The sequence below is a fragment of the Squalius cephalus genome (genome assembly GCF_949319135.1).
Source record: "Squalius cephalus genome assembly, chromosome: 2".
Taxonomy (NCBI): domain Eukaryota; kingdom Metazoa; phylum Chordata; class Actinopteri; order Cypriniformes; family Leuciscidae; genus Squalius; species Squalius cephalus.
The window spans coordinates 20,794,890-20,807,489 of NC_137123.1; the positions used below are offsets into that span (position 1 = coordinate 20,794,890).

General features: G+C 34.4%; 1 protein-coding gene and 1 long non-coding RNA gene across 5 annotated transcripts in view; both read left to right on the forward strand.

Annotated features, from left to right (window-relative positions):
• The window catches only part of sorcs1 (sortilin-related VPS10 domain containing receptor 1), a 194,611-nt gene that overhangs the window by 40,438 nt on the left and 141,573 nt on the right, over positions 1-12,600 (forward strand). The window lies entirely within an intron of this gene.
• LOC307154631 lies at positions 1,543-3,878 on the forward strand. The gene is made up of 3 exons (XR_013820408.1): positions 1,543-1,658; positions 2,393-2,514; positions 3,538-3,878. It is a non-coding gene; the product is annotated as an uncharacterized lncRNA (long non-coding RNA).

Genomic DNA, 12,600 nt, shown 5'->3' on the forward strand with positions numbered 1-12,600 from the left:
CAGCAAATTTAACACTTTTAAGTGCATTTTCAAATATCCATTATATAAATTGTTTTGTTGTACTGTATAGATTTTTTACATGCCATCTTTCTAAAAAGCTTTTATGAGTTTGTAAAATTTGTTTAACTTTCTTTGGTGTAGAATAAAAGATAACACCAAAAACGAAGTCACAGATATAGTTTAGTTACTTTAAGAAAATGATTTTCTTGTGACAGGGAGCAAAAAAAAAAAATTTCTGGGAGCATTTTGATATTCACTGTATATACGAAAGCCAACCATAAAAAATAAGTGAATAAATGACAGTCAAGCCTATCATAAATGTCTAATTTTCTTTGGATGTAGATTTCCATTCAAAAATTCAAACAAGTGCTCAGAAAGACCCTAAAAAATGTAAGGGCATTTATTTTGCAGCACAAATTGTCACTTAGGAATTAATGAATTTATATCATGTTGTATCAAATTCAGCTAAAACCACATTGTTACACGAGTTAAAATTGTTAATAAGTAGCGTGTCCCTAAAAAACTACTCAAGAAAATGGCTGTTATCTCCTAATGAGCACCAATGGCACAGTTCCATTCCATAGCAGGCCTCATCCAAACGAGTGGAATTGATTAATAGAGAAACTCATTAATGAATGCGAGGATGAAACACTAATCTGCATACAGCGTCAGTAAGGCAAACGGGCTCACTGGAGGTACACCTGCTTGCAATTTCCAGCTCAGCGGCAGAAGCTGCAAGCATTCCCTGTGGGACCTTTGATTTCTGGATGGAGAGACAAACTTTATTTGGTGAATTATACAGGGCTGCGGGGGGAAGGCCTGTCCCCTAAGCAGATGGCTCTGTTTGCCGTAATCGGAGCACTAAACAGTGGATAATACAAACTTTAATGAGTTTAATGTCAACTTCTCCCTCGTCTTCTTCTGGCTTCTTCTTCTTGCTGCAAGGATGTTTTAGGCAACAAACATTGTTGTGGTCAGAAGCCCTGATTTCATTGTAAACTGAGACGAGATTACACTACAATATTCAATTACACTGTAAAATATTTCCAGGATTTCACAATATATAACTGTAATATTTCACAGGTAATTACATTATTACCACTTCACAGGCTTTAACTGTGATATTTCACAATATAATACCGTATTTAGACTTTTACTGTGAAAATAATGCAGGCGCGGGGCTTTTACAAGAAACTACTGTGAATTCCGTCATTTTCGCGCTGCAGCCTGCAACTGCGTCATCTGAGCTCCCTGGCCTGATCTCCTCCATGGTCTCACTCGACGGATTCAGTGCGGTAAGTGTTTAATTTCAAACTTTGTCAATTTGATGACTGTTTTTAATATGAAATTGCATGTTATTTAAAAGTATGAACCAAATTAGCGTTAGTTAAGTTCTGTTTTATGTTTTTGTAACTTAGCTGGAGCAGATTCGCGTCTAGGTTTGAGCGCGCAAATTTGAATGATCAGACGTTGGTTGTGTTAATAAGTGTATTAGTAGTACCGTATTAAGTTATTAACTGTGAGGCTTCACGTTAGCTACACCGTCAAAATTGAACTTTAGCTTTGCTTAATGCTTTTCTTAGTTAACGTTCGTTACTCTAACAGCGTTCTCTCTTTTCCCACAGCATTCTTCTACCACCGGGAAATAAAGTTATAAGGTAAGCTGTGGCCTTAATGTGTGTATTATGACAGTTATGATCAACTAGATACATTATAGTGTTGTGGATTTGTGCAAAGGTGGAATAAATTAATCTCAAATTAGTAACGTTAGCTAGCTGGGCGTCGTCCATATTTTTCTGCCGTGTGTGAAACGGAGCAGCCGTTGTCTGTCTCGTCAACAGAAAAAATAAAGTGCATTTTATTATAAAAAAGATATAGGAAAATAAATGTGTTTATCACTGAATTAGTGGAGCTTCGTTAGCTGTGCTATTCTAAAGTAAAACAGGTCGACATCTGGAGGTATTAGGAGCCATTTTGTCTGTGAACGGGTAATAATTCTAGGAGGAAGAGTGCAAGCAGAAACAGCCACATGGAGATGGACTGGCAACAGGCTCTTCCTCCATCCTCTGCAAACAGTACGTGTAAATGATGTAAATTGTTGTGTGCAAATGCATTGCCTGGGTAAATCACACACATCTAACTTACTTTGTTGCAGGACTATTCTTGACTGTGTGTTTGTGATGTAAATGTTTTTCAGTTGCTGTTAAGTTATTTAAATGGTTGCTTTTTAATTGAATCCAAGTAATGTCACCTTGTTAAAACTGAGCTAACTTTAGTTTTGCTCAGTACTGCAACAGCAGTGACCCACTGAAGGTGATGACTGGGAACTGAAACCTTTTTAATCCCACTTGAATTAAACTAACATCTTTCTTCTCTGTCTTTTTGTTTATAGGTGCTTCTTGGGCATCAACCCAGAGACAGGTACAAAATCAAAGAGGCAGAGAGGACACATAAACCAGCAAGTCTGTACACTGATCAGGAAGCTCATTGACTTTGAATGGATGTCAGTCTAATGTAAGTTGTGTTCCAACTTCAGAACAGACTAACGAAACACTGTCTCTGTTTTAAGCTAGAATTAGTTATGCAGTAAGATGTTTACTTTAGCTATTAAAGGGTTAGTTCACTCAAAAATGTAAAGTCTCTCATTAATTACACTCCCTCATGATGTTCCAAACACATAAGAATTTTGTTCAACACAAATTAAGATAATTTTAAGAAGTCCGAGAGCTTTCTGATCCCGCTTATAGACTGCAATGTTATAACCGCTTTCAAGCCCCAGAAAGGTAGTAAAAACATTGTTAAAATAGTCCACGTGACTACAGTGGTTCAACCTTATTGCTATGATGCGACGAGAATACTTTTTGTGCGTTCCGCACTATTTAGTATTTTTGCATCGCTTCATAACATTAAGGTTGAACCACTGTAGTCACATGGACTATTTTAACAATCTTCACTACCTTTCCGGGCCTTGAAAGTGGTAATAAAATTGCTGTCCATGGAGGAGTCAGAAAATATCTTAATTTGTGTTCCAAAGATGAACGAAGGGCTAACGTGTTTGGAATGAGGGTGGGGTTTTGGGTAAACTATCCCTTTAATCTGTTCTACGAGTTTAGACAGGCTGCAAAATGTCTAAAATTCATTGTTCTTACGTTTATTTGAATTAAACATGCCTTTTCAATGTTATAGGTTATTGATAGGTTAGAATAAAAACGTCAAATTTACAGACGTACTTTACAATAGTTTTAAGTGTAAATTTACATCACATTACTGGCTTACTGAGTTGCATTACTATGTACGCATGTCATGTAATTTTTGCTTAACCTCAATCATGTTACTTTCAGAGTCCTCTGGTTTGTTGATTTAATATTAATTGATATAGTACTATTCACATGATTTATCTGATTTATCATGAGTTTTACAATTGTAATTTCTTAAATTGTACACATTTTAGGATTAGTTTTACAATGCGAGTACCATACTTGCAGGTACTTGCACCACAGAGTAACTTAAACTTTTTGTCTTTCTTATCTTTTGTAGATAGTGGACAGAACCCATACTATGCAGGTGCCTGCTGCAAGGGAAGGAGCGAGACACCTGCAACCCTCTCTTTTCCCACCTTTTTGTCTTTTCTTCCCTCTCTCACTCTCTCTTCTCTCTCTCCTTCTTTCTCTTTTCAGGTCCTACGTTGTGAAGTACCATTATCACATAGTAAACACATGCACAGTGCACACACATAGACACACATTCCTGTTACCCAGTGTTCATTCCTGTTACCCAGTGTTTATTCCTGTTATTAAATTGTATTTTTCAAGTACCATTATCACATAATGGTAAACACAGTAAACACATTCACACACATATTGACAGACATTCATGTTACCCAGTGTTCATTCATGTTACACAGTGTTTATTCCTGTTATTAAAATGTATTTTTCTTCTAAAAAAATAAAAGTTAAACCATTGTTTTTATCAGTTTTGTTTGGTCCATCATTTATGCTAAATCACAGTATAGACATGGTTAAATACAGTAATTCTACAGCAGCTTACTGTTAAATTACAGTAATATGATAGACTAACTGTAATTGCACAGTAAAATACAGTAATTATACAGCAGCTTACTGCTAAATCACAGTAATATGACGGCATAGTTATTGTGAAGTCACAGTAAACAGCTGTCATTTCACAATTATTTACTGTAAAAATGATACGGTAACTTACTGTGAAAGTCATGCAATTATTAACCTGCAATTTATTGTAAATTTACAGTGAAATAATTAACAGTGTAGGCTATATGAAAAACTCAACTCCATTGGAAACGTGGTTGCAGGTTCGTCACATACTAGAAAAACTTGAATGCAGGAGCTTATGAAGCAAATTTGTTCCCCATGAGGAAAAAAACTCATGTGATTTTTTTTAGTCTCAAGTGAGGTAAGGCTTACGTTTTGAATATTTGAAATTGAACAGCTAGTTACTAGGCAACCACAGCGTATCTCATGTGTCCCAAAATGACACAAAATGAAGTTATATAGACCCTATATGCATGCAAATTCTGCTTAGTTGTCACCATATGGATTAAATGTTATAAAATATAGGAAAATTATGCCACTTTTTTATTTTCGGGGTCTACTAGAACATGTCTGAATGTTCAATAAACACATTATTTTCCACATATTTGACATTGTTGCAGCACCTCTATTCCCAGTCTGTCAGTAACGCTCTGGGGTGTGTTTCCCGAAAGTATCATTAACCAATTATGGTCGAAAGTTCCGTCGTTATCAGCATAGTTCAACGATTTGGTGTTTCCCGAAACCATAGTTCCAGCGAACATTTACAAACAGCATCGCAAAGTGTGGTTGGAACGACAGGTTTCAACCTGTTGCTAGAAGCATAGTTTCTTGTTTGCATAACATCTGGACTTAATGTATCCTTATCTTGAACAAAATAAGCACTTTGGCATCCAGTACAATCTATATCTTTTATTTCAAATATATACAAATGTCATTGACGTCATTTAGTTTGTTAAGAGATTTAAAGCACTGTTTTTGAAGAGTGTGCATGTGCGAATGTGCTCTAGTACGAATGATTATGAATGATTATGATTCAATCTGGAAATAAAGCAAAATAACAGAAAAAAAGGAGATCTAGTCCTCAGAAGTCTCTATGAAGCCTGATTGGTTTGCTGGACCAGTGTGTTGTGATTGGTCAACCATTTCCAGCATGTGTTGGAAATGTCACGCCCCTTATAACAGCGAGTTTCTCACTACTATCTCACTAAGTTGTTTTTCACACTACTATCACAACTCAACCAAGCTTCGCCCCCTTTTTTTATGCCTTGAGGAATATTGTGACATGTTTGTTCCCGGAAGAAAACTCAAATTGAGATGTTTCAGGGAGTTCAGAAACAGTGCGCACTGATTTAGAGAATAACTCCCTTTGGAGTGACTTTGTGCTTTGTAACTTTGCAGACCTTTTTCATTCTCAAACAGCAACATCACAGACTCAAGAAAGTTGAAAATGTTAAAATTTTATGAGTCAGAGTATGTTTGTACATGTGTGCTGATGAGAGATATGGGATGAGCTATATTTTGCATACAAGTATGTGTGCAATGTAACTTTCACTGAGCAGAGATGTTCCACTAATGATGCTACTTCTTTACAAGGAAAGGAATTTTTCAACTTATGCAAATGTACCACTAATGTATACGCAGAGGGAAAGTGGACTGTACCATGTGTAAGCACGAGGTATACGTTCCATTTTTAAACATAAGCAACATGTTTTGCTACCTTACAAGGAAGTTGTAAGTCCCAGAGTGGTGTATATAAGCTCAATCCTTACTGGTTCAACTCCAGAGAAACAGAGGCATGATGGGGTGAGGGAATAGAGAAATGGGGAACAGAGAAATCTGTAATGAAGACCACCTCTCCTTATTCTTATATGCCTGTTTCTCTCTGTCTGACACAAAATAGTAAATAACAAATCTCTTGGCAAAGTAACTGGTAGCTTCCGTGATTCAACCATAACGGGGGAAAGCATGATTTTCAAATCTACAGTGATCAAGATAAATGGCTTTTGGTGTAAAGACTTAGTCTCAAGCAAAACAAAACTATCATAGCTATGCAGAGGCATTTTTTATTTCCAAATCCTCGGCTTACGGCAGCAAACAGCATAATTAACCTGCTGCTTTTACCACGTACTAATTTCACCACTTGCTCTATTCCCCGAAGTTAATTAAGATACTGGCGCATGAAACAGACAGAAAGATACAAAAGATAGAAAAATGAAAACTCTGTGGGCTTTTAGTTTGACTTTCGAGAGCTTGAAATAGGATTGGTAAGCAAGCCTGCCATACTGATCATATTGACAAGTAGCTCCCAGATCATTTTAAATCATCATTTACTCATGTTGTTCCTAATGCAAAGTTATATAATATCTTCTGAATACTCAGATAAACTACTTTTATGGTGCTTTTTGAAGCTTTTGAAAGCTTCAGAGTCATGAAAGCTCATGTAAAAAGAGCACTCTTGACATTCAACAAAATATCTTCACAATAAAGTAAGGAAGTCGCACAGACTTTGGAACAAATAGTGAGTAAATAATGACTGATTTTCATTTATTGGAATGTTCAGATCATAGACGACCAGACTTTCCCAAACCTTTTAAGCCACTTTTGTACATTAAGATGCCTCTGTATTTGTGTGATATGCATAGGCCTATTTATTTCTGTGGATTACACATTTTTGTTCTCCAGTTCACGCCTTGTTATCGTCCTTTCATATTGTATTCTTCTTCCCTTTGTAATAACGTCACGCAGAGTGAAAAGGCTTTGATGTTGGGGAATAAGAAAAAGAAATAAAGAAACTGAATATGCAGAATCATTCAGGAATACTAGGATCAATCAGTGACAGAGCCTCTGTGAGACGTTCAGTAGTTTATGTTGATATTTGTGATTTCACCAAGTGCAACATGTTCTTGGATCAACATTTTTGCTGATCCTGGAACAACATTCCAATCAACCAATCAGATTTGAGGGACACGTTTAGAGTTTATGTCAAGTTTAGGCTAACAACCCGGGTTAGGTGCTTCTACATTCACCTCTCATTTCCCTCTAATTTTAGGGAGAAGTTATGGGTAGGGTTAGGTTTAAGGATAGGGATAGGGTTAGGACTAAATTTTCGGACAGGAATGTTGTTCCTGGATCAACAAAATATGTTGACCCAGGAACGCATCTAACTCTGCAAAATCAGGACGTGCGAGAGCTGCAGTCATTTCTACCCAATATGTGACCCTTAAAGGAGAACTCCGGTCAATTTTAACATTGAGCTCATTTTTTTGTACATTTGGAGTGCTGTCAATACAGAGAACAACGACAAAAATCTGTGTTGCCTACACCGTGTTATCCTCTTTTTAAAATTTGCACCCTGTTGACTTCAATGGGGCAAGTTTTAAACCTGCTTTTAGCCTCTTAACATCCTTGATGTGTCATTACAAGTGCACAGGTCATGTGAGTGATTCCTTCAGAGTGAACGCGGGTCAATCTGACTGCAGTAGATGTGAAAGATATGAATAAAAATGATATTTATTTAGCCAGCGCACATACCTGTATTTACATCCTGTTTTCGGTCAAAGTCCATAGTAATCGATTGTCGAGTTCACGCGCATTGGTTTAGTACCTATGATCATGCGCGTGAACTCGACAATCGATTACTATGGACTTTGACCGAAAACAGGATGTAAATACAGGTATGTGCGCTGGCTAAATAAATATCATTTTTATTCATATCTTTCACATCTACTGCAGTCAGATTCACCCGTGTTCACTCTGAAGGAATCACTCACATGACCTGTGCACTTGTAATGACACATCAAGGATGTTAAGAGGCTAAAAGCAGGTTTAAAACTTGCCCCATTGAAGTCAACAGGGTGCAAATGTTAAAAAGAGGATAACACGGTGTAGGCAACACCGATTTTTGTCATTGTTCTCTGTATTGACAGCACTCCAAATGTACAAAAAAATGAGCTCAATGTTAAAATTGACCGGAGTTCTCCTTTAAGGACTCTTGGGTATAAGAGAGAATACATTTTTTCCCACATAGCTTCCAAGTATAATAGCCTCAATGTCATGGGCAAGTTTGAGCTGTGGAAGTCAGTCTTTGCTCAAAACAGTAAGACGTAGGAGATTTGCATTAAGCTGCTTGTCTAAGATGAGAAATATGGAATTATTCAGCAAGAGGCTTTAGTTGGATGAATTACAGCGTCTGTGTACATTGTCCTGAAGTTAGATTCGGCATAAAGATCAGATTCCTGTGAATATTGTAAGTGTTAAGATTTTTTTTTTTTTTTTTGATTGGAACGTCAGGTGTTGTTTTTTATTTGTTCTTTTGGCATAAGCTCTGCAACCAATTTGAATCAAATTAGGCCTGCGTTTTGAGAAAACCAAATGCATAAAAATCCAGTTGTCATTATCATTGAAATACTACAGTGCTTTTAAAAGTAGAAGAGAGTTATTAGGACTTCTCAAAAACTATATTTCTACATTACAGTGATGCTCTCTTCATTCATGCAGTGTATTCACAAATCAAATAATTGAACTGAATTCTTTGTCTTGAGTAACAAAACCTTTCACATGCTTTACATTTCATAGAAAGTAAAGCTACGACATTTCAAGTGAAAATTGTTGCGTTTTGTCACTTCCCTTCTTGTTAGCAGGTGTTTACATTGTCATGGTTCAGACAAACATGGATTTGATGAATATTCACTTTTATCAGTTTTATTTGGCTGATTTCGTACTTGATCATGTTAGAGGATGCTGTTTGTTACTAATGTGTAAGAAATAATGTTCTTTTCAGAAAATAAACCATCTGTATCATCTGTTTCCAAGGCCAAAATAAACTAGTACATACAGTAAATGTGGACAAAAAGTTATGTAAAAGCATGGTGTAATATGAGAGACATCTAGCACAGAGAAGGAGATTTGTGATGGATATAGTAGGAGATTTGTATATGGATATTTGTGTAAGATATTTGACAGAATTCACCAAAAAGAATTAAGTAATCAGTATATATCAGTTATTATAGTTAACTAAAACTAAAACCAAAACTTAAAATAAAATAAAATAAAATAATATAAAAGGTAACTGAAATAAAATATATATATAAAAAAACTTTTTTCAGCAACATTTCTCATTTTAAATAAAACTATATATTTATCTAGTACTACATGTACATAGACAAATGCAAAAATGCAACGTGTGTATATATATATATATATATATATATATATATATATATATAGCATATTTTTAGAATGTTATGTAGAATGTATAGGATAATATGAAGTAGTTTAATTTTGGTTATTTTTTATTTTAGTTTTAGAATGCCTGTATGTGTTTATATATGTTTAGATATAAGGTATTTATGGACAGTGAAAAAAAAAACCAAAAAACTTTCCAATTAATCTGCCATTGGCAGAAAGTTAATTTTGGGCCATTTGTACACCCCCTTTGAAATATATACTCAAAATACAATATCAGTACAAGTCACCATTTTCTAGTTACACAAATATTAAAAACACTAACACTAGAAACAAACTCTACATCATTCCTTCTTGCCGTTCAGAATCAGAAGAAGTTTAATGAAACCATCCATATCAAACTTCAGTGAGTGCTGCAGTGTGGAGAGAGTGAGATGAGGAGTGTTTGAGGTGAGGATGGAGGAGCTTGTTTTGAATTACAGATACAAAGAAAGCTGCGGGCTCCAAAAGGCCTGCGATGCGGGGATGTTGGCAGTGATGCATGATCATTCAGAGCTGTCTATGATTGATTCTGTGCATGGGATTGACTAAATTGCTACAATTTGTTTAGATCCTCGGTGGAGGATATCTCAGCATTAATAAAACATTATCAATCATTAGTATGGAGACTGGAGAGATTGTGCGAGACTTAGTGCAAATTAGTCTCTGTCTCAGATGTCTGACATACACTCCCGCTCAGAAGCCAGACTTCATCTTGGAGGTTTTATGCTTATTTTTTAGATACTTCAAACGAAATGCAGTGGCATAGCATTTACCATCAAGAGCATAAATGAACTACAAAAGAACATTTTCTTAAACGGTGGTTTTGTCTCGTTTCCTACTAATCAGCATAAATTAAACCCTTTTGTTAAACCATATAATTTTATTAATAAGGGATTTTATGTTATTTTTCCAGTAAAAAATATCTAAACATCATTCTATAATACTTAGATTTGAATAAAAAATAAAAACACTGACAAATTGTTTTTTGAATTGATCCTTATACATTTTGTGAGTTTTATGCATCAATCAATCAATCAATCAATCAATCAATCAATCAATCAATCAATCAATCAATCACTCAATCACTCAATCAATCAATCAATCAATCAATGCAGGTTAAGTAAAATAAATCAAGATATATTCTCTAGCAAGTCTTTTTTGTTTGTTTATTTGTCAAATAATAATATAATAATAGAAGGTAATAATAATATAATAATATTTGTCAAATAAATGCGTCTTGTTTTAATAATGTTTGTATGTATTAGCTGAAAAACAAGATAAAAATAGCCTACTGATTAAGAAAATCATTGGATTCAATTAAATGAAACTGGAATGGTTTTAATTATGCATATATATATATATATATATATATATATATATATATATATATATATATATATATATATATATATTTTTTTTTTTTTATTATTATTATTATTTTTTTTACTGTAATAAGAAATGAATTACCATAAAACTTAAGTAAAAGACAATTTACAGTAAAGTGATTGGGGGAAAATAGTTACAATGCAAATATTTTGTTATATACAGTTTTGCTTCCTATGTAAATATATCTTGTTTTAGGGATGTTTGCACAATTTGCTGGAAAACATAACACTTTTCTTTTTCTTTTTCTTTTTTTTGGTTTAGTTCTCATCATAACCATTTCCATTGCCAGAAATTAAAGTTTACATCGTGTCATACACAGTGAGTGCAAATGTAACTTGCTACTGTCTTCCTTTGTGGTCACGAAGCAAATGCTTCTGCAAACGCAAGGTTGGTTGTTAAGAATTGACAATAAACAAACAAAATCCAGGTTAACATTAACGACGCGTGTCTGGAGCACGGGTTTTAATGCATTCCGCGAGACTGACGCCTTTGTCATCTCCAGATCTGACAGCCGAAAGAGAGTGAAGCATAAAAGCATATAAATAACCAAAGGTACCGACTGAATTAGAATGGCATGCGAGGATGAAGAGGGAAAGACTTGAAAAGACAGAGAAATAACTCTCAGGCTCCCTCCTATCTTTAAATCTCTCATGTTAGATATAGAGAAATGCATCCTGGAAGAAAGTGAAGACAGCAAATAATTAGTCTCTACAGAGAAGCAGAAGACAGTTTGTTTTTGTTTTTTTTCAGAGAAAGGGAGCAACAGGGGTGAAACAGTGTTGTTGTGCACCTGGATTGTCTGTCTATTTGCAGAGATGAAAGGATCGGTAATCAAGTAAAGGCAGCTGACAATATGGAGGGCAGGAAGTCCTAAAATTGGCTATTTAACAGTTACTGTCAATTAGAAACAGCAGAATCAGAATAGGTTCGGTTTAACTTCTACTATGCTATATTTTCATTCATGCTAAAAAACAGACTGGTAGGTCCAGATCCAGGTTATAGGTCACACAATAATAATAATAATAAAAATAAAATAAAAAAGTAAAAAAAAGGTTAAATTTTTTTTTTGGTGTATATACATATAATATCATAACAAAATGTATGACTCTCTAAATGTTAAACTGAAGAAAAAAGGGCATGGTGAGGACAGGAACGACACTAAACAATTCACATTCAGTGACAGACAAATATCTGTGTTAACTGGTGCTCAAAAATTGCACAAAAAAATGTGTTATGATGTTAGAATGAAAAGTGTATTTATGCATGCATGTTCTCAGTCCAGTGTCAGAATAAGAGTCCTTTTTACAAAATCAGAGTCTCTAGTCATAGTGCCTCACCTTTATTAAATAATAAATTATTCATGCATAATGGTAGTATCTACGACCGGACAAGCGGTTTGGTAGTATTAAGGTTTTTTATTATTATTATTATTATTTACTTTATGCTGATTTAAATAAAAAATAAAAAAATATATATATTTTTTATTGTAATACAGTAAAAGAAATGACAGCTATATCTGCATTGTGAATAACAGAAATGACAAAGAAAACTCAAAACTAAAACATCCCCACAAATTATGCTAATTAAAATTTGATAGGGAATTGTGCTTAATTTACATAATGAAAATATCACAATAATAAAATAAGCTAAACTTTTTATGCAATATATTTTTTTTAACTCTTATTATTAATATATATATATATTTTTTTTTTTTTACATGTTCTTAACAGCTTCCTGAGATCCGCCCACCTACCAGACACTTTTCTGTATAAATAAATAAATGAAACAGAAGCCTGGAATAATGAATGTTTATTGATTTTGTCGGATAATTTACTACAAATGAAAAACTACTGGAGTAGCAGTATGTTAATGCTACTATGAATAAGTAAACAGCGAAGCTAAATCAAATAACTTCTGTGGC